Below are 18723 nucleotides of genomic sequence, written 5' to 3'. Positions count from 1 at the left end.
GCAGTGTATTTAGGGAAATTACCGGGAATGACTGCACATCTAGATAATATATATCATTTTGTCCAAACCGGGCGAGATTCTGAATGTATTAACAGAGCTATGGAATACCAGAAAGTGGAAATACAGGGGGAACTGTTGCGTTTCCTCATAAATTGTGTGATCAGAAATCAAGACCGACCGGGGGTAGACCCGGAAGCAATGCAAACTCTTACCAGATGGAGCCAGAATATATCAGAAGGGAGACATGATAAGCAAAACTGTATAATAGCCATGTGCAGAAAGATCCGTAAAGAAATAGAACGCCTACACGAAGAAAGATTAGCGGTAGACCAGTTCGAACAAAGCGAGGAAGAAGCATCAGGACTGCCCACAGGACAGTCAGAAACTATAGCCTATGTAGGTAGAAGAAAATATTGTAATAGTACTAGATGTCTTACTGATCCGATACGTCCGATGTGTCTAGAAAATAACAGGAAATTTCAAACACCAATAATAAATATAAGGTCTAACGAGCATTCATTCCAAGCAGCAGATAAATTACTCCGAGAACGAAGGGGTTATCATTTTCTCGATTCTATGGATGAACAAGAATTAGCCAGGTCAGCCGTTCATTGGGTTGACAGTCCCGGGAAGTATAGTGATGACACAGTAGCGCACACATTTTTGAATCTCACCCCAGATGAACAGCGTTTAGCTGGGATTTATATGGTTCAACAACTTCTTATACTATATAAAAGCCAACATTCAGATCCTGGTCCCTTACCTGATATATTGACCGAATTACTCACGAATAGATGGAAAGGTTCAGGTACTAAGCTAATTAAAGAAATACTAGAATCAAGAAAGCAGTACATTCTTTTTATATGCCCAGAACATGTCTCACTGCCCATCAAGGAAAGAACCATGTATTACATGGACAGACAGAATCCCTTACGAGAAGTGCACCCAATACAGGGCGAGGACAATCAGTTTAAACGTGTATATGTGTATACGCCCATATCAAAAATAGAATTGTTAGAAATGAAGAAAGTGGTACCCAGTCATGACAAAGACCCAGCGGGTTTCCACCGAGAAATTAAAGACATGTTACTCATGGGAGAGTATACCTATCCCGACATTATGACTATATTAAAGGTATTAATGCCTGCTGGCATTTATGAAAAACTCAAGGAAAAAGAGTGGGAGGTAGGAGACCAAAAGATAGATTGGACAGCATTAGAAAATGAAGAAAAGGCCCGAGGTCCAGGTTCGGGGCTTGGGGACAAAACTAAAGCACTACCAGGTTTACTAGTACAGGTACTGCCACGTTTATTAACCACGAAAAAGGAAGACTGGGGTGCAATTTCAGCCTGTAAACAAAAGCAAGATGAAGACACTAGTGATTTCTATGCCCGATTCGAAAAATGTTTTGGTATAAATAGTGGCATAAAAGCAAGTAGCGAATCATACCCACATCTGTTTGTGACAAAATTAGTTGAAAATTCCTTGCCCCAAGTGAAGAATAGAGTATTGAAATTCGAGAGTACATGGCAAGGTAACACTCCATCACAAATGTTACAAATGTTACAGTATCATCACAATAGAATTAGAGAGGAACAAGATCATGAACAAAGACGCATGAAAGACACGAAAATGAAAATGCTAGTCTCCCAGACAGTTCCAGCTGAAGGACATAAAAAGGGTACGACACATTCTGGCGATTTAGCAGGACCTGTAAAAGGGACATGCAACTATTGTAAACAACTAGGTCATCATGTACACGATTGTCCAGTCCTGAAGCGTAATATCGCCACGGGTATTACAAAAGAAAGACCACGGCCACTTAGACAGGATCAGAATGAACAAGGAGCTTTGCAGCATGCACAGTCCATGCCAGCTCCACCACAGTCTATACAGTTTGTGCCAGCCGCACCAGCATTGCCAGCTGCTGCCACACAAACCACGACACGACAACTGTACCAGACCGCACAGTATGACTATCCTGATTATCAACGGTATGCATGAAGAAGCCTAGAGAGGGAAGTTGACTTACCCCTTATCGAGATCCCTGTAGATCAAGAAGGACCTTATGTGCATAGTGAATTATTAGGCCAAGACAGAAAATTTTTACTCGATACAGGGGCAAGTCGAACAACTATAAAACGTAGTGAAGTTCCAGGGGCACCCCTCTCAGGCTCACAGAATATTTCCCTTGGTTTTTCAGGAAAACCTATTGTTAATGAAGTGTCACAACCTCTTCCACTTACGATAGGACCTTTGACCCGAACTACAGATTTATTGCTTACTAAATCATGTCCAGAAAACCTGTTAGGAATAAAAACACTGAAGGCTCTAGGAGCTATAATATGTTGTTCTCCGGAAGGAGTAAGATTGTTTTTACGTGATTTTAAAGGTCATTATGTGTCTAGAGACATGGATCCCCGATTGCAGACTTTACCTACACATCTATGGGCACAAGGCCCTACTGATGTTGGTTGCATGAATATTACACCATATCGAGTTACACTAAAGGCAGGAGTGGTACTACCACGAATGCGACAATACAAGTTACCACCAGATGCTGTAGTGGCTTTACTACAAATCATTGACGAGCTCATTGCCCAAGGAGTGGTTGTAGAAACAGACTCCAATGTATGTAATTCACCGATAATTCCGATTCTCAAACGAACAGATCCGAAGGCCCCGCCAGTATATCGATTGATTATTGATCTGCGCGAATTAAACAAGTGCATTGTGCCACAATTCCCTGTGGTCCCCGATATCTCATCATTACTGACAGCTATTGATTCCGAAGCAACATTCTTTACTGTAATTGATCTCAAAAATGCCTTTTTCAGCGTCCCAATAGATCCGGAAAGCCAATATTTGTTCGGATTTAGTTTAAATGGACGTAGCTTTAAATTCTCACGCGCACCTCAAGGATTTACAGAAAGCCCCAGCATCTATAGCCAAGCACTGAAACGAGAACTTGACAGTATCCACATGCCAGTTAACACTGCTTTGCTTCAATATGTCGATGATCTGTTGATCACCGCCCGAAGCGAACCTGAATGTGAAAAAGCATCACTGACGGTTTTACAATTTCTAGCCGAAAAGGGGCACAAGGTGTCCCCTTCTAAGCTGCAATTCTGTGTCCAGCGAGTTATTTACCTTGGTCACTCGCTGTCCAAGGAGGGAAGGCAGCTTACACCCGACCGCATTCAGTTAATAGCTAACATGCCAATACCCAAGACACAAAAGGAGGTGCGGGCTTTCATAGGCCTCACTTCATATTGTAGACAGTGGATCCCTCAGTATGCATTTCTAGCAAAACCACTCATTCAGTTGACAACACAGGAGGCAGCCACATCAACTGTTCTCCCTTGGACTCAGGAACACACACACGCTTTTGAAAGCTTAAAGAAAGCTTTATGTCAAACACCTGTTTTAGCAACACCATGTTACAGAAAACATTTTACACTCTTTGTTACAGAACGAGAAGGTACTGCCTTGTCAGTACTCACACAGGAACAAGCAGGAGCACACAAACCATGTGCTTATTTTTCGAGTACATTAGATCCCGTAGCTCAGGCCCTGCCCGCGTGCCTAAAATCAGTGGCAGCGACAGCTTTAGCAATCAGACAAAGCGATGCCATAGTGTTAGGACATCCATTGACAGTACAAGTACCACACGCAGTAGAGGTTCTTGTGAACCGAACACAAACACAACATTTGACTATAGCAAGACTTACAGGGTACGAACTAACACTGTTTCAGCCACATATAGAAATCAGACGTTGTAACACATTGAATCCTGCCACACTTTTACCGGTAAATGGAACAGACCCATTAGCCCACGACTGTATTGATGTTATTACAATCACGACGAAACCCAGACAAGACTTGATAGATGTTCCATTATCAGATCCAGACCTGACGTTGTATGTAGATGGTTCATGTATGAGAACAAGTACAGGAGAGTTAGTGGCCGCTTACGCAGTCACCACAGACACTGAAATTATTGAAACCAAGTGTATAAATACCTTGTCCGCTCAAGCAGCAGAGCTCGTCGCTCTGACACAAGCCTGTATTCAAGCCGCAAACAAAAAAGTCAACATATACACTGATTCACGTTATGCATTCGGAGTCGTACATGACTTCGGCGTGCTGTGGCGAGAGAGAGGTTATTTAACTTCTCACGGTGCCCACATTCAGCACGGACCCCTCATTCATGCCTTATTAGATGCGATACATCTACCCACTGCAATATCAATTATGAAATGTAAAGCTCATACGAAAATTACTGATATCATTTCTCAAGGCAATGATCTAGCTGACAGAACAGCTAAACAGACCGCTCAAACTCAAAAATCCGACATGACAAAGACAATAGTTCCGACGCTGACACATTGTATGACAGTTAAAGATCCCACTCTTGACGTAATTGACATACAGACACATGCTACACCAGAAGAAATAAAGAAATGGACGGAATTAGGAGGGATCCAAACGGATCAAGGATGGTTGATGAAGGAAAAATCTGTGTGGTTCCTTCCTGATTCAATGGTCCAAGTTATAATTAACACTGTACATAGTCCTGCCCATCTAGGAGAAAAAGCTATGCTAGATAGCATTCAACATATTTGGTTCAACAAGCATTTACGAGCAGCAGCGAAACAAAAAGTTCGTACCTGCATGATCTGTTGCCAGTTCAACCCAGGAAAAAGCGTTCCCGTAGAACAGGGTGGATTTCAGCCTCCTGATCACCCTTTTGAAGTCCTCCAGATGGATTATATCCAGATGGAACGATGCAGAGGATTCAAATATGTTCTCGTAGTTGTGTGTGCTCTTTCCCGTTGGACGGAGGCATACCCGGTTTCAGATTACACTGCCCCGACTACTGCCAAACAGTTGGTTCGAGAATTCTTCCCACGATACGGTTTACCACGTGTTGTTCACTCAGATAACGGCCAGCCGTTCTCATCCGAATTAATGAAACACGTTTCACTTTTGTTAGGCTATCAGTGGAAATTCCACTGTGTCCGACACCCCGAAGCAGCAGGTCTCGTAGAAAGACATAATCAGACTCTGAAAATAAGATTATCCAAAATATGCAGAGAGAAAGGTGTCGACTGGGTAGTAGCATTACCAGTTGCACTCTTTTACACAAGAATGGTAGCACACTCTCGAACAGGGCTATCCCCGTATGAAGTGATCTTCGGCAGACCACCAAATATGTGGGGGACGCCTATACCACGCAAAATAACTGATATTGACTGTAATATGCTGACAGACTACTTGGCTTCCTTGATGTCTGCACTACAATCTTGTCGTTCACAGGTAGCTGCAGCTTTTCCTGACAACACTGAGGTGAAACCCCATGACGTGGTTCCGGGGGACCTGGTCCTCGTGAGGAATTTTGATCGCAAGACTCAACTGGAACCTAGGTGGAGGTCACCTCAGCTGGTGTTGCTCACCACAAGAACAGCCGTGAAGATCGAAGGCAGAAAGGGATGGATTCATTCAAGTCATATCAAGAAATTTCATGGACTAAAATCAGATGTGAATACCTCACCTTGTGTGTCTTCACCCATTGACTCAAAACTTCCTTCTGTGGAAAAAAGTGACTCTGAACACTATAAACTAAAGCTTAGGCCCAATCAGTCGAGCAATTTGATTGTTTAAGTCCTCTCCAAGGTGAAGCGGTTGAATTGTCTCTGACATGTATCCCTTGGACCTGAATAGAGAAAACACCCGAAAAATGTTGAAACGACAGGCGTACTGTAAATCACTGCGTAGTCACTGCATAGTGACATTATTAATCTTGTTTTTCTTAAGTCTTTTAATAATTACTGCAAGTATATTGTTGCACATATATTATCCTATTTCTAGACATGTTTACAATGTTACTGCCGAACATTCTTTTAGTAAATTACCTCCGCTTGAGTTGTCATACAGATTTGCGCTGCGTAATAACACTTTTATGAATATGTTACATCATTCCCATCAGGTTAGCAATGCTACAAATTGTTGGATATGTGGCCGACTCCCTCCCTATCAGAATTATAAAGGAATTCTACCTCTTTTTCCATACCCGTTCACACACAACGGCTCCTGTGGAGCATGGTTTAGTTTAATTAATTCCCAAGATTCGAAATCTGCAGTTTATCAAGACAATGGGGTATGGGGAAATCTGAACTTAGTTTTACTTAAGGTCTGCCACCCCAACAAGGAGGGACTTCCCAAAGGAACAGGAACTGATCTAGAAAATGAAGTATATGGATTAGGTAACTTTACGCTTAATCTCCTGATCTTGAATGTCGAATCCGAAGCTACTTCAATTCTGCCCGCTATGTCAATACTTCCAGTAAAAGGTGAATTATGTATAAGAAAGAATGGTTCCATACACATGGGCCATAGTAAATGCACCACTGTAGTAGAATTTAGTGATCAAGGCAAGTCTACATTTAGAGCTTCCCGCCATTCCTATTTCATATGTGGTCAGACGGCATATGTACGTTTGCCTCTAGATTGGGATGGTACTTGCTACATTGGATTCCTTTTGCCACCTGTTTTTCTAGCTCCTCCTGATTATCACAGAAATATTCATTTAGTACACAATAGAGAAAGGAGAGATCTCCCAATAGTCGACTACACTGAAACAGCATGGGAAAAATACACAGATTTCAATAAAGGTCTCTTTCCCTATATAGGTACCGTTACTAATAGTAAGCTGATACGTAGATTAACTAGAACCCTTGAAGCAGTAGTGAACGAAACTATTTCCGCCTTAGGCAATTTAACAGAAGAACAGTCTGCTATGCGGATTGTTGTGCTTCAAAATCGTCTTGTCCTTGACGTCATCCTGGCCGATAGGGGCGGAGCTTGTAGGGTCATCGGATCAAGCTGTTGCATTTTCATACCAGAAAATTCGCCATCTGTATATAAGGCCATAACCCGCCTTCATAAGATTGTAAGCCAGATACACCAGAATCCAGGCACCTGGACTTGGTCCGGTTGGTTTTGGAGTGTATTATCTATCTTTGGATGGAGAGTCCTAACCTTCCTAGGTATTGGCTTTCTCATACTCTTCAGTTGCTGTCTATGTCTACAATGTGGACCAGCGATTTGTGGTCTGTGTGCCACATCGTGCATTCCACATCAAGATTTTCATTCAAGATTCCGGAAAAAGAAAGAAGAACAAATGATGCTATATGAACAGATCAATGGATTAATGAAGATTGATATCTCTTGACGGGCAAGTAGGGGACAAGGAGGGAATGTGGAAATATGGATTTTTCTGGTCAGTTATGTCCCCTATCTTGGACCCCAACGGTTCTATGTGCATGTTACAAGTACATGTATGTTCCCTCCAGTTCCAGTTATGAAGACGCAAATACATGTGCGTCCACCGTTAACATGTCCCCTTTCAGATCCGCCATGAATGGGCCGGATATTCCATTCCTAAGTACGAAAGGCCACCGCCTTTATATGGTTCACTTATGCCATTTTACAGTCCAGGCAAGTAGGCCCTGATTCTGTCATCAAGCTTTTCTTGCTTTCTGTCTCTGAAGCTCCAGTCCGAGCCTGCATCTGTGACCATGAACTTTGTCTCATCCTCTGCGCGGCTCACGATGCCTGACATCAGCTTGCTGCCTGCCAAAAACTGTATTTCACCTTCGAAAATTATCTGCTCCGCTCCCTGCCCAACGCATTCCTGTCTAGTAGCTTAAGTAAACATTCTGCCAGCTACCGGGCAAAGGCCCGGCTTCTCTGTCTTTATGCAAGTAATTCATAGCCCTGTTACCATGGAAGATTCCTGCCCTCGCATCTAGTGTAGACACTTAGACGCTTGTACACGCACTAATAGTCAGTATAGTCAGTATAGAATAAGATTCTACTCGAAGAGACCTCTCTTTTGGATAACTTAGTTCTTTAAACATAGGATGTTAGATATGATTTGGGATTAGGTTGACTTGACCCTCCAGACTTCTGTCGCCACATGTAGAGCTAAATGTCAAGTCCCCTTCACCCCCTAGTTGCACGTCAATCACACGTCATGCTGCTGCGCGCGCATTTCTGCCAAGTATTTCTGATGACCTTGCGAAATTCTTCCATGTAACCACCCTCTTATGACATCACATCTGATGACGTTCTGTAAACACACCCAGTTACGCCTATCTTGGCCACGTATGAATATATTATCTCCACTATCAATTGTTACGCCTCTTGTATGGGCCTCACTGTAATGCTTATTGTATAAAAGTAATTGATTATCAATAACGTATGTACTTCACTTCCTGAACCTTCGTGGTGATGGAACCTGGAGCAACCGATTATAATCGACCTCTGGAATAAAGCCCATTCCGAACCTCTAATACCACGGATTCTGCCTCTTATTTACTGAGCTATTTTTATTATGTTTCTGTACCAAATTAAGTCCCGGTAATTAAATTATTTACCACAGTTGTCACACAAATTAAAAGATTCTGAAAGTTCATGGGCTGTTTCTTCTTCTGCCCAGATATGGCATATTATGAAAACAGAGATAAAGAAGAAAAAGAAAAACAAGAGAAAAAGACAAAAGAATTAAAAACAAAGGTTATTTTGCAACAAGTTTATCCTCCTCGCTATGTTCAGCCTCAGTTTCAACAGCCTCCGCAGTTTCAGAGGTTGTATCAAAAACCTGAGCCATATATTCCTCGACCTTTGTTAGGTCCTAATCAATGTGCCTATTGCAGAGAAGAAGGTCATTTTAAAAGTAGTTGTCCGGTTTTATTACAGCGCAATGGAGCATCATCTGCTCCACGAGGTTGTGCTGGCCTCCAGTCCGCAAGCAGAGGTAGAGGTCGAGGTATGTCAACTCAAGAACAACGTTCCCTTCCTCCTCCCAATTCTTTGAATTATTTTGATCAGCAAAATGTTAGGTCTACGCAGTATTATAATGAGGATTGTTATGTTGAAGGCGAGAATGAAAATCTTCACACTAACTAGGACAGCCATGGACAAAGTAAGGGAGTTGTGTCGATTCCAGTAGATCAGAATGGACCCTATGTTAATGTCACTACAATGGGTGTTTCAGAGCCATTTCTCCTAGATACTGGTGCGATGAGAAGTTCTATCATTCATTCTAAACTCCCTGGGGCACCTTTGTCTGGCTTAACGAATGTATCTGTAGGATTTTCTGGCGCTCCTGTTCGTAACCCGGTTTCTTGCCCTTTGCCTATTTCAATTGGCCCTTATGATTTGGAAGCTCCACTTCTCTTGACGAATGGTTGCGGTGAGAATCTGTTGGGTCTGGACTCAATGAAAATAATGCATGCTACGATATATTGTTCTCCTTCTGGTGTACATCTTACTTTAGGACAGACATTGATTTCTCCAATGTATTTGTCCAAAGATCAGTTTCCACCTGAATTGCTTTCTCTTACGGCAACGCTTTGGGCCACGGGTCCGAACGATGTGGGTTGTCTTGAGATTCCACCTTATGTTGTCACTCTTAAGCCTAATGTTGAATTGCCACGTATTCCGCAGTATAGAATTTCTACTGAAGGTGAAAAAGCGCTTTTGGAAATCATTCAAGATTTGATTCAGAAGGGTGTGGTTGAGGAAACGAGAGGTAACATATGCAATAGTCCTATTCTTCCTGTTCTTAAATGTACTGATCCTTCTCAGCCTCCTGTATATCGTTTCGTGATTGATCTCCGGGAGGTAAACAAAATTGTTGTACCACAATTTCCCGTAGTTCCAGATATCACTGCTCTGTTGACGATGATACCTTCCACAGCGACTTGGTTTTCTGTTATCGATCTAAAGAATGCCTTCTTTAGTATTCCCATTGCTGAAGAGAGTAGGGATATTTTTGGCTTCTCTCTTGGAGGCCGAAGCTTCCGGTTTAAGCGCGCACCTCAGGGCTATTGTGAAAGTCCCTCTATTTACAGCCAAGCTTTAAAATGTCATATTGATGCTTTTCATTTGCCGTCTGGTGCTGCTATTATCCAATACATGGATGACTTGTTGATTGCTGCTGATTCAGAAGATATTTGCAAAGATGTGACTGTTGCATTGTTACACCATCTGTTTAATCTGAATCATAAGGTTTCACCTTCAAAACTACAATACGTTCGTCGAGAGGTTACCTATTTGGGTCATCTCCTATCAAAGGCGGGACGACGATTGACCCCAGAACGAATTCAGGCGATTGCGCAAATGTCTGTGCCATCCACACAAAGGGAGGTACCTGCCTTTCTGGGTATTACTTCTTATTGTAGGCAGTGGATCCCTAACTTCTCTTTGTTGGCCAAACCTTTGTTGGCACTCACTTTGAAAGATACGCCTCAGCACCTTCCATGGACTGACGAATGTCAGAGGAGTTTCACTGATTTGCGTACTGCTCTATGTTCCGCTCCTGTATTGGGTACTCCCTATTACAGTAAACCCTTCACGCTCTACGTTTATGAAAAAGAAGGTTGTGCTTTGTCAGTTTTAACGCAGCGATTTGGAGACAAACAGCGGCCATGTGCATATTTTTCGGCTACGTTAGACCCAGTAGCTAAAGCATTGCCTAGTTGTCTCAAAGCAACAGCAGCAGCAGCGATTTCTATTCGACAGTCTGCTGGAATAGTGTTAGATAACACACTTATTGTTATGGTGCCGCATGCAGTGGATACCTTACTAAACTGAACAAAAACGCAGCATCTTACGAGTGCTCGTTTGTCTGGATATGAGTTGACGCTTTTGGCTAGTCACGTGCACATCAAACGATGTAATACTTTAAATCCAGCTACTTTGTTGCCTCTTCCAGTATACAAAGATGACCAACAACAACATGATTGTTTCCTCCGTATTGAGGAAGAGACGAAAGGAAGAATTGATCTGAAAGATACGCCGCTAGAGAATCCGGATGGAATTCTATGGGTGGATGGTTCTTGTTTTAAGCTTCCTAATGGAGATACAGTTTCAGCCTATGCTGTTACTACTTTACATACAGTTGTGGAAACCGCACTTATCAGACACAATTCAGCTCAAGCAGCAGAATTGATAGCTTTAACGAGAGCATGTGTGTTGTCAAAAGGAAAGAGAGTGAACGTGTACACCGACAGTCAATACGACTTTGGTGTAGCGTTTAATTTTGGACGTCTTTGGAAAGAAATGGGTTTCTTTACTTCTCATGGCACTAAAATACAACATGGTCAATTAGTGACTGATCTTCTTGAGTCACTTTCTTTGCCTGCCCAAATAGCAATTGTGAAATGTAGTGCGCACAAAAAGATTACAGATGATGTTGGTCGAGGAAATGCATTTGCAGATGGAGTAGCGAAAGAGACAGCGAGAGACGCTACAAGTCGAATGTATGTGGCGGGTCCTGCAAATTGGGTTAGAGAGAGAGGAATGTATGAGGATACAGTGGAAAGTGTAAGAGCGATTCAGAAAGAGGCTACAGAGAAAGAGTTGAGCAAGTGGAAAGAAAGTACAGGAATGTTGGATGAGATGGGATGTTGGGTGGAATTGTCTGAGCACCAACGTTGGCTGTTACCAGATGCCTATGTGCTGCCAGTAGTCACTATTGCGCATGGTCCAGCTCACCTAAGTGCAAAAGGTATATGCAAGCTTCTGGCTCCAGTGTGGCAAAATGAAGGAATCCCGAAGTGTGCACACAATGTAGTGAAACATTGTATTGTTTGTTTGATGTACAATCCGGGAAAGGGAACCCCAACTCCAGCAGGTCACTTCGGCATATCCATTTGAGGTGTTGCAGATCGATTATATTCATATGGAGCGATGCAACAACCTCAAATATGTTCTGGTGGTAGTATGTGCCTTTTCAAGATGGATAGAAGCACACCCTCTAAAAGACAACACAGCTAAAGTTCTACTAAAAGAATTTTTCCCTAGGTTTGGTTTGTCGCGCATTGTCTGGAGTGACAATGGGAGCGAATTTGTGGGCCAAGTCATGCAAAAAGTTTGTGCGGGTCTTGGTATCAAGCAAAAGTTTCATGCGGCAAATCATCCACAGTCAGCAGGTTTAGTAGAACTACAACGGAACTTTAAAGTTAAAACTAGCGAAAGTTCAGGCTAGTACAGGACTCAATTGGCCCGATGTTTTACCATTGGCTCTTCTGTCCACCAGAACTGCAGTGCACTCTCGTTTGGGACTTAGCCCTTACGAAGTGGTTTTTGGACGCCCGGCTAACGTATGGGGAGTCCCTCCCCCTAAGAAATACTCAGACTTACCATATCCAATGTTGATTGACTACTTGCATGACCTTACGACTAAATTGCGTGTTCTCCATCAACAGGTTCAGAGTGCTTTGCCGGAGGTTTCCACAGACCCAGGTCATTCCATCCGACCAGGTGATTGGGTCTGTACAAAGAATTTCCAAAGGATGAAAAATTTGGAGCCCAGGTGGAAGGAGCCTCGGTTAGTTCTTTTAACTACGAGAACAGCAGTCAAAGTCGAAGGAAAGAAAAATTGGATTCACGGTGTACATTGTAAGAAAGTGCCTTTGCCTCTACCCTTCGATCAGTGGGTTCGTAGGGGTGTTGGTGACTCAGAAAGTGAAAAAGTTCCACGATTCGTACCTTTTAGTGATGCACACCTGAATGGAACATTGTCTGAGAAAGAGGACGACGACGTTCTTCAGGAAGCAATACCATCACATCGTCGCTTGAATACGACCAATCCGCAAACATTGTTCCGAGACCAAACAATATCTGATAAAGAACATTATAATTTGAGACCTAGACCAAAGAACTCTTAAGATTTCTCTCTCCTATGTAGTATTCTGTCCCGGTTGCAAGGTCACTGTAGGAGTCTTAGTTGCGACCTGAGAAGTGGCAATAGGCCTGAAGGACTTGCAGTGTCATAGAACGGCAGGCAATTGTGACTAAGTGATTGAGGAAGATTGCCGTGAGCATCCACTTAGAAAGATGGAGACTACATTAGGCAAAAGAGAAAGTAAAGATAAAAAGAATCATTGTAAAGAAATGTATAGTCGTTGTGGTATTGCTTTATGTATTATTATATTATTGTGTATTCTTTTGGCGTGTATAAATTGGATTGTTATTGCTCTACAGCAGAAAGTTGTCTCTCCTTCTACTTCTTCGTCTTCTTCTACTGTCTCTCCACATCTGTTTCATACACTTCCTCAACATGAACTCATTAGAAGAACTGAATATTATAACAATTCCTTTATCCAGTTGTTACATCAACATCAATTAGTGATCAATACAACTGACTGTTGGGTGTGTGGACTCATGCCACATACCGTAGAAAAAGGAATGCCATATTTAGCTCTTCCGTTCTCCTATGAAGGTTCTACTTGGGCTTATTTTGTTATCTTCTCCAATGCCTATCAAAGCAAATTCCGTTAGTTCACGTATTAGTGATCCGGATTTTAGTCATAGTTCATTGATAAAGGGAATGGTAGCTATGGCCAAAATCATGGAAAATAGTAAGATCTCCGTTGACGAGAGAAAAGCGTACACTAACTGGAACGTCACCCATTATGTCACTAGCCTTAATGATAAAGTTAAAAAAGGAAAATCTACACCGATTTGGACTATACCACATCAGGGCAATTTCTGTTTACAGATAAATGGTCAGTCTGCTGACACTGTACAAAGAAATAGCTGTTCCCACACATATGTCTACTCCTCTCAAAACTCGCCTCCTCTAGTGCCGTCTCAAGGCACATATTTCATTTGTTGTAATAGGGCTTACACATGGTTGCCAACTGGTTTTTCCGGTACTTGCTATATAGCTTTCCTTCTTCCCCCTACATACACCGCTTCTGCAAATCATCATCGAAACAGATACGGCAGAGGGATTATTAATTCCAAGGACACAGCAGGACAAGAGGGAGGAGATTTCCTCAAAGGATTTCTTCCTTTTTGGGGTCCAATGGCCAACAGCAGAAATATAAGGTAATTGGTTTGTGTCGTAGAAACCACCATAGACATCACTGTAGGAGCCTTAAGTAATATCACGGCAGAACTACAGGCAGATCGTCTTATGACTTTACAAAACCGACTTGCCTTAGACTTTGTTCTTGCAGACCGTGGTGGAGTATGGAAATTGTATTTTCATAACAAATGACGCTCCGACAGTATACCAAGCTATCTCTAAATTACACATAATCTCTGAGTCGATTCATCAGGACGAAGGAGATTGGTCATTATTGGAGTGGTTTTGGGGACTACTGTCCAAATGGGGTTGGAAAATATTGACATTCCTTGGAGTAGTTTTAGCTATTGTATTCTCTTGTTGCCTTTGTATGCACTGTGGCCCCGCCATCTGCGACCTCTGTGCTACTATGTGCATCCCTAAAACCAAGTCACAAAGAACAGAAAATATCAGAATGATGCTACAGCAACAGCTCGATGACCTTATGGCCATCGACATTGACTCAGATTAATGTGAGACTGAGTATCTTGCCTGAGTTCTGGCAAAAGGAGGGTCTGAGGAACTTCGATTTTCAATTGTGATCGTATCGACCCGCCATTTTGTTCTCCGCCGCCAACTTGTGTTGCCCTCACTCGGGCAGCACGACGATTGAAGTCTTTTTCTGCTTTTTCTGCAGCTACATGTCAAAATAAGTCTTCTGCCTCTATTTGCAAAGCTGGTGTTAGGATTGGCCGAGTACACTAATCCCTGTCTGGTTTTTCTAATCCTCGTCTCAACTATCTGTTGGTTCATACTATTCTCCTCTGACTTTATCTTATCGTCTGGCTTTCGCTGTCCTCTGCTAGCATTCTCTCGTTTCACAACTGTCCTCCAATACACACAAACGTATCTCGCCACCTGCAAGTTAGTTGTGGATCTGTTAATGAATTAGTTTGAGGGAGGGGTGACAAACACAGTTGGAGGAAAGGCTTCTTCGAGTCATCTGATACTTTGTTTTCAAACCTTTCCTATTGGTGCTGTTCTGTTTTTCAACTTTTCTTATTGGCTCTTTTCTTTATGTTCTGGGTGTGTATTTGGTTAATGTATATTTCACCTATGTGGTATATAAGACTGTGCGCCACGGAGTGAAGTGGCAGTCTCCTGAGAACCTACCTCGTGTACTTCTGGGACAACTGTACTAGCTGCAGCTAATAAATCTAATCTTTTACGCCGACAGAGTGTCCCCGTGTCTCTGTGTAGCTAAGCAGGAGAACCCAGGAGATTAAGGCGTACCCTGCGCCGCCAGGTCCAAAAGGTTCTGGTTCTTCAGTCGATTCATCAGGACGAAGGAGATTGGTCATTATTGGAGTGGTTTTGGGGACTACTGTCCAAATGGGGTTGGAAGGTATTGACATTCCTTGGAGTAATTTTGACCATCATTTTCTCTTGTTGCCTTTGTATGCACTGTGGTCCCGCGATCTGCGATCTTTGTGCTACTATGTGCATCCCTAAACCTAAATCACAAAGAATAGAAAATATCAAAATGATGGTACAGCAACAACTCGATGACCTCATGGCCATCGACATTGACTCAGATTAACGTGAGTCTATCTTGCCTGAGTTCTGGCAAAAGGAGGGTCTGAGAAAATTCGATTTTCGATCGTGATCGAATTGACCCGCCATTTTGTGCTCCGCCGCCATTTTGTGTTGCCCTCACTCAGGCAGCACGACGATCGAAGTCTTTTCTGCTTTTCCTGCAATATTGTGTCGAAAATAGCCTTGTGCCTCTTGTTAGAGACGGGGATCTCTGATTGGCGCAAGGATGTCCTTGTGTCAAGCAGTGACCCTCTCCTCCACGTCAGGGCAAAGGATAACCCCTTGGGAATGACCCTTGCTCACCCTCTAGGTGCGTGGCGTGAGCAGCCAAGGCGATTCTCCCGGCGTTGTTGGTTAAGCAATCATAATCACACACACAGTAAATACATTAATCCCCCCAGAAACGGACACCAGGCTTAGGTATGTGAAAATACGGTTCTTTATATAAAAATAGTTATGCAGATTTATCACAAGACCAGTAACGTTGTTTCTATGCCACCAGATTATCAAGCAGGTAAACGGTTCTTTAAGCGGATGCTTCTTTAGTCTCTTTTCAATGTCACTTGGGAGATTCCAGTCTTTGACTTACGTTCCGGCCTACCGCGGCTCACACATCGGTCGTGGGCGCGCGCGCGCCGTGCACAGCTCCTCCCGGTGGCTCCCGGGCAGCGGCGGTGAGACGGGCGTGCGGTGAGGCTTAACGGGGAAGTAAGGCGGTGCGGGCCCCGAGCCCGATACTGGAATTCCTGTAGCACTGTTGCGAGGAGAGAGTTACCCAGATCGGAGCGACTCTCGGCTTCGGGGTAGTGTCTTTGGATCCTCAATCAGCGGGTGTATGCAGCAGGCAGGCGCGGCCAGCGACCCTTAGCACGGCGGTGCAGGGGGGTCTCCACAGCGGGGGCGGCGCGGTCTGAGATGTCCGGGGATAGTGAAGCGGGTTCACAGGGCACGGTCAGTGCAGCTGGTTGACCCGGCGTAGATCACCGTCGTCGGACGGATTCCGGCGGGAGGGGTGACAGCGCGTTCAGCGCACTCCAGTGGCAGGCGATGACAGGGGTGCAGGCAACCTAGCCCGGGGACAGAGAGCGGCTCCGGACGGAGCGGGGCTCTCACGGGGTAAAGGCAGGCAAGCTCCTGAGTGTCACGGCCCTAGGAGGGGGCGATGAGGGGCGCAGTCTCTTTCCAGCGGGATGCACACACGGCTCGACTTGGAGGACGAGCAAAAGCACAGAGAACCCACTAGTCCTGGGGTTCAGTTCAGGGGGCAAGCTCAGATCAAGCCCTTGGAGAATGTTCAAGCACAAAGTAGCAAAGTCTTTTCAGCAAGTCTTTTTCCTCTCCTTTCTCAGCAAGGCAAGCAGCAGGCCAGTCCTTCCAGCGTCTTCTTCTCCTTCTAGTCGGGCAGAGGTCCTTTGTGGTAAACAGGATTCTGATTTGCAAGGAGCAGGGCTCCTACTTTTATACCACATTTCTTTTGTTCTTTCAGGCCAGGGGGGCCTTCGCATAGTCGATCTCAGTCCTGAGCACTTTGTTGGGGGTACTCTGACTTCTGCTTTCAGTGTGAGGGGCAGGCACATCAGCCGCTCCACAGGAGGTGGAGCCGGCATTCAGGGGACAAGTACTTTCAGGATCACCTTGTGGACAGCGCTTCGCCCGTCCGGGGCCAGGTGCAGGCTGAGTCATCAGTCGCTCCCCAGGGGGCGGAGCCAGCTTTGTGGTGGTGGAGCACTGCCCTATTCAGAGTCCAAGGGGCACCCCCACCTCCCACCAAGGTGCTCTCCTGCCATTCGCTTCCTGTCATCCCCCCAGCCCTGTCACTCACATAGCCCAGACAGTCAGATACACGCACAGCAGAGGCGGGCTGAGATGGTTAAGCGAGTAAATACGGACTTTCTAAAAAGTCGTATTTACAAACCCAGGATAGTAAAATAAACTTGACTACAAGAAGTATTTTATCATTCCGAGTTCAGGCATACTAAACATATCTCTCTACCATGTTCCCTGAGCCTGCTGGGATTATAGGATGTAATAATTCCAGCAGCTCATCTGGCCTAAGGGGAACAGGTAGCCTTGCAATAGTGAACCACGAAGATGGCGGTGATTCACTATTAGGACAGGCCTCACAACCAGGGCCTGTCCTACCTTCCACCTACAACGCACCCTGCCCGCGGGCCTACCATAGGGGTGACTAACATGAGGCTAAGGGAAGGTTCTGGGGGCTGGCAAGTGTGTGCACTTGCCCAGCTAGCGTGACAGTACGGGACTGCACGCGGGGTCGGCAGTGGCAGACCCAGGACACATTTTACATGGCCGCTGGTGTGGGTGGCGCAACCAGCGCTGCAGCCCACTAGCGGCATTGGCATTCACAAGCCCTGGCACTCCGGGTGCACTTTACTGGGGACTGACAGTGAATCCAATAAACAAATCATGTATACCAATGATGAACACTTTATCTTAGGGAGCACTTGCGCTGCGGCACGGATTAGCCGTGGCGCAGCGCCCTGAGCAGACAACACCAGAAAAACAATCGAGGCACACCATCAAAAAGTGGAAGGGAGACTCACGCCAAGGTGCCAGGTCTAACACCTCTGTTTACAAAGCTGGTGTTAGAGAACTGGGCGAGTACACTAATCCCTGTCTGGTTTTCCTAATCCCCGTCTTGACTATCTGTTGGTTCACACTATTCTCTTCTGACTTAATCTCATCTTCTGGCCTTCGCTGTCCTCCGCTCGTATTCTCTTGTTTCACAACTGTCCTCCAAAACACACAAACGTATCTCGCCACCTGCAAGTCAGTTACAGACCTGGTTAATACCTTAACCTGTGGGAGGGGTGGCAAACACAGTTGGAGGAGAGGCTTCTTCGAGTTACTCGATACTTTGTTTTCCAACTTTTCCTATTGGCTCTGTCCTATTTTTCCAACTACTCTTATTGGCTCCTTTTATATGTTTTAGGTGTGTTCTTAGTTAATGTATATGTCACCTATGTACTATATAAGATTGTGCGCCACGGAGTGAAGTGGCAGTCTCCTGAGAACATACCGTGTGTACTTCTAGGACAACTGTACTAGCTGCAGCTAATAAAATCTGATCTTTTTCGCCGACAGAGTGTCCCCGTGTCTCTGTTTAGCTGAGCAGGAGAACCCAGGAGATTAAGGCGTACCCTGCGCCGCCAGGTCCAAAAGATTCTGGTTCTTCAACAGAAGTTAACGGGGGTTCACTCATTCTTCCTTTATACTTGCTGCTTAAAAGATGTTTTCTGTCT

Source organism: Triturus cristatus, chromosome 3_1, assembly GCF_964204655.1.
Source record: "Triturus cristatus chromosome 3_1, aTriCri1.1, whole genome shotgun sequence".
Lineage (NCBI taxonomy): Eukaryota > Metazoa > Chordata > Amphibia > Caudata > Salamandridae > Triturus > Triturus cristatus.
This window is presented reverse-complemented; position numbering follows the sequence as displayed.